Source organism: Cibotium barometz, chromosome 39, assembly GCF_041138505.1.
Source record: "Cibotium barometz isolate CiBa-2024 chromosome 39, ASM4113850v1, whole genome shotgun sequence".
NCBI lineage: Eukaryota > Viridiplantae > Streptophyta > Polypodiopsida > Cyatheales > Cibotiaceae > Cibotium > Cibotium barometz.
Genome location: NC_141084.1, coordinates 33,862,789 through 33,867,803, shown reverse-complemented (window position 1 = coordinate 33,867,803; position 5,015 = coordinate 33,862,789). Strand labels below are relative to the sequence as shown.

Genomic DNA, 5,015 nt, shown 5'->3' with positions numbered 1-5,015 from the left:
ACACGATTTATAGGTGCGCATTCAAAACAGGCGGGTAGTGTTGGCAGACGGGTCCCAAACTCAGGTACGCAGCTCTCTCTCTCTCTCTCTCTCTCTCTCTCTCTCTCTCTCTCTCTCTCTCTCTCTCTCTCTCTCTCTCTCTCTCTCTCTCTCTCTCTCTCTCTCTCTCAAGGCACAAAAGTAAACTCAGGTTTGATTTTAACGATCAAACCTTCTCTTTTTCTTAAAAAAAAATGGCCAGGCACGTAGGTGATGCGGCCCACCATGAGCACCGCGCAGTTTGATGGTCGGGTGAGGTGCTTGAGGCTGTTGCGTGGTTGATTAGGAGCTACCGACGGGGTCACAACAGGCCAAAGAAGGCGGCCGTTGTGGCAGGCATCGCAGAACTACACACTAGCTGAGGAGCCAGCGAGGAGCAGCAGGTTTGTACGGCTTATGCTCTCTCTCTCTCTCTCTCTCTCTCTCTCTCTCTCTCTCTCTCTCTCCGCACATAGCCTAGCTATGTATCAATCAGACATATGCCTTATTGTTGCAACTTCCCAGTTCACCTTCTATTTTGGTGTTATACCTCTTGGGAAGAACTCAATGCATCTCCTACTATAAATTGTGCAACATTGTAGTTTCTTGGTCTCATGAGTCATTTTGGCCTCAAGTACGATTGCACAATGTAGCGGAGATAAGAGAGAGAGAGAGAGAGAGAGAGAGAGAGAGAGAGAGAGAGAGAGAGAGAGAGAGAGAGAGAGAGAGAGAACAATAAAGACAAGATACACCAAATACCCCCTAAATGGCCCCCACTAAGGATTGGTGTATTTGCTTTATTGAATGATGAGAAAAAGACCGACTTCTTGATGATCTTTCTTGGCTATAAACATGCAGCCTAGCCTGAAGATGATCTGGTTCTGACCTTCAAGTTCCCTTGACTGGAGTTTTCCCTCTGGCTGTCCTGGCCCTTGGATCTCAACAGTATGTGAAATATGAGATGAGTCAGGCCTTTTGCCGATCTATGCTTTTATAGGCACAAAAGGCTAGTTGGTTTGCTCATATAACCCTGTCAGCTTGTTTATTTATCCTCCACGACCTGTTTTTCTCGGCGCTTTAATAGGCGCCTTTTCCAATATGGCCTGGCTAACTGGCTGTGAGGGCCTCATCGGCTGGCCAACTGGCCGCCCAGGCCGACCGCCAGTCCATGCCTACTAGGGGCTGGCCGACTCGGCCCTTGCCTGAGGCTGGCCATCAAGGCCTATGCCCTCTAAGGGATGGCCACAATGCTTAGAGCTTCTTGTGGGCCAATGTCATGGCCCATGGGCTGTCCTAGGTAGCCCAAGTGTGGGGCAGCATGGGTAACCCTTGCCCCCACGCTCTATGCAATTCTACATGCAACTACATATCAATGCCCATAACACCTGTCATCATTCCAGAGGGTGACTCACAATACAGATGGGCACTGCTTCATGTGCGGGACTGCATAACTAACCCTGGACTAGCAGTACGGACTGGCATTGCTATTTCTGCCAATCTTCCGAGGTGTTTTGACCTTTCCAAGGTGCCTTTGCAGAACCACGCATTGATGCTTGCCAAATCCAACTTGGCATTCCAACCTTATGAAGCTGGGGAAGATATCTTGCACTGCATTTTGAATGAAGCAAGTAGGTTGGATAAGCTCTTCTAATATGAGAGAGAGAGAGAGAGAGAGAGAGAGAGAGAGAGAGAGAGAGAGAGAGAGAGAGAGAGAGAGAGAGAGAGAGAGAGAGAGAGAGAGAAATGAAATGAAATGAAATGTTGTATTAAATGTCTTTAGAAGGCCAAAATGACCTATGAGACCAAAAAGATTACATCCCAATAGAATCTGATTCTCTGTCTGGAAAATAAATGAAATGAACAATATAAATTCTAAAATCTAGGCCTGCCATACATCAAGACCGGACCCTTGATGAGGGTAAGAAGTTGCATGATGAGGCCCGAAGGAAAGGCTTCACTACCAACGTCTTTGTCTGTAGTAGTACTGCCCTTGTGAGCATGTATGGCAAATGCGGGGTGATTGTGGAAGCAGAGAATGCATTCAGTGAGCTGTCACAGCACAACATGGATGCCATCCCATGGAACGCAATGCTGTCAGCATATGTTGAGCAGGGTGAAGGAGAGAAGGCTTTACAGGCTTATCGACAAATGCAAGAGGAAGATGTAAGTGCAAACCAACAGACATTTGTGGCTATCCTTCAAGCATGTGGTATACTCGCAGAGGAAGAAAGCACTGTGGAGGGTGAATTAACCATAGTAATGGCCTTGGAAATTGGCCAGGCATTACATGCTGAGGCCCAAAGGAAGGGCTTCAGTTCAAATGTCTTTGTTGGTACCACCCTTGTGAGTATGTATGGCAAGTGTGGGACCACTGTGGAAGCAGAGCATGTGTTCAATGGGCTATCACAGAGCAATATTGTGCCGTGGAATGCACTGCTTTCAGCATATGTTGAGCGCGGTCAAGGAAGAAAGCTCTTCTTTCCTATATACAAATGCAAGAGGCAGGCATGAACCCGAATCAGAAGACATTGGTGGTTGCCCTTCAAGCATGTGGCAGTCTTGTAGAGGACTGTATTGTCATGGAGAGGCAATGCTCCAAACTCATGCTTCTGGAAATTGTTCAAGCCGTACATTCTGAGGTTCTGAGGAAGGGCTTCACTTCAGATACCTTTGTTGGTACCACTCTTGTGAGTATATATGGGAAGTATGGAACCATTGTGGAAGCAGAGACGGTGTTTATTGGGTTGTCCCAGCGGGACACTGTATCATGGAATGCAATGCTTGCAGCATATGTTGAGCAGGGTCATGGGACAGAGGGCTTTGAAATTGTACAGACAAATGCAAGAGGAAGGTGTGAGTTCTGACCGGCAAACACTTATAACTGCCCTGCAAGCATGTGGCTCTCTTTCAGAGATGAAAGACACTACTGTAGTGCTGGGACCAGAGGGATTTGAAGCCCTTCAGAGGGCTTCAGAGCCCTTCAGAAAGCCTCTTACAACATAGGGTTGCAACCACAAAAAGCTTGAAAATTTCTCTAAACTTTAGACATAAACAATATTTTTTTTTTCAAGATCAACCTAGTTTTAATGGCCTTCAAATTGAAGGTTAGGGTTGGGTTAGGGTAGCCCTCCTAGTACATTGTCAATGAAGACTTGTATGTTCTTGAGAGAGGAGCCCTCCTTGTGGGATGCGGCCCACAGCAGCCTCCCTCCACTCCCTGGCTCTAGCTTTGAGGGCTTTCCCCTTTTGACCTTGCATCAGCTCGATCACCTTCTTTTCAACCTCCTTTTGGTGAACGAACCCTTCAGCTCCTCTCTCCAGGCTCAGCCCCACCTTCCAACTCTCCACTGCACATCTGCAATTCATAGCCTGGTCGGACATGGACGACCAGCCAAGCAATGGCACACCTGCGCTGGTGCCTTCCAAGGTCGAGTTCCAGCCACAGTGCGTGAAGAAACCACCACGGCTTCATGGAGGAGGACTTTGAGCTGGGGCGCCCATGGGATGACAGGCCGCGTGCTTTTGTTCTCTCTAGAAAGCCTTCCGGCAGCTCTGCTGATTTACCTCCTGTCATCAGCCCCAAGCGGACAACCCACAAGAAGGGCTGTTGGCTGGCCTCCAAGCCAAGGGCGATCTCTGCAATCTGCTCTGCAGTCATCATAGCGAGGCTACCGAAAGAAACATAGATCACAGACCCCGCCTCGTGCTTGTCCAGCCAGCCCAAGCAGCTCTCATCCTCGGCGGGCCGCCCACACCGCAGTCGCCACACTGCTCTCCGTCTCCTTGAAAAACGAAGCGGGCAGCAACGGGCCGACTGCCAACACGCGATGCTCCTTCTTCAAAGCAGCCATGGTCTCTTCCTCCAGCTCGTCGAAGGTGTTCATCAGTATGCAGTCCGTTTCTCCTATGCTCTCAAAAGGGCGTATAAACAGCTTAAACATGAAATCCTCAGGGTCATAGCACTGCACAAAACCATTCATCTCTTCGAACTTCAAGGGCGGCACACCAGGCAGGCTGCAAGTAATCACGTCGGAAGGCTGAGAACCTAAGTGACACCTTAATCAGATAAGTATCACACCTCAATTAGATCTAAAAATTGAGCTACGACGTAATAATTAACCCTATCCATACCTTTTGGGGGCCTGTACCCTTTGGCCACCATCAACAATGAGGCATAGCTGCTGCAGATTGTGTCCAAAACGACACAAACGGTAACCCAAGCTTCTTCGTAGTCTTGTGCACATTGCTTAAAAACGTGTTGGCGCGATGATGCACGTGACGGGAGGGTCTTGGAGCAGGAGGCCTTGCATCAACTCCTCAAAGGAGCGTGCATAGCCAGAATCGAGAGCAACCAGCAGGTCGACCACGTCAGTGGTGCGGCCATGCTCGGGGGCAAACCATCGGAATGTAAACGAAGCTTATGTTGTTAATCTGATCACTCATGCGGGATCTATTGTACTCAATGGATTTGAAGCCTCTGTTATATAAAACAGTACAAGGAGTAGCAGGCGGTCTGCACACCCATAAATCTCAAAAAGAAAATAAAACTATGCCCTAGCTAGTCTTGGGTTGTGGAGCTGCAAGGAACTCACGCTTCACATCCATCTCCAGCATTCTGTATGAAGCAAACAATGACATTGAAGTTATCCAATTGACATGAAGCAAACAATGATGTCTCCCACAGCATACATGCTTCACTGTAGCAGCAACATATGCCTGGTTCTTTACTAGAACTAGGCCTACTAGCCTCTGCCTTAGAATCACCTAAAACAAGCTTTTTCTTCATTAACTTAATTGGCTTTTGTGTTGTTTGGAATCCTTCCATCAAAGCTGCTGGCTGCTTCTAACGGTTCCTCCACGCTCAGCATCTTACAGTCATTCTTTTCTAACAGATGTGCTCCAGGGCCATCAACCTTTAGATCAAAACCCTGCTCATGTTTTCTATTTTTTGAAAATGTATTGCTGATATACTTTGTTGATATTGCATGCCACAATCT

General features: G+C 47.9%; 1 pseudogene; it reads right to left on the bottom strand.

The window, feature by feature from the left end:
- Positions 1-2,565: 2,565 nt before the first annotated feature.
- Positions 2,566-4,262, bottom strand: LOC147616010 (UDP-glycosyltransferase 85A7-like; annotated as a pseudogene).
- Positions 4,263-5,015: the final 753 nt, after the last annotated feature.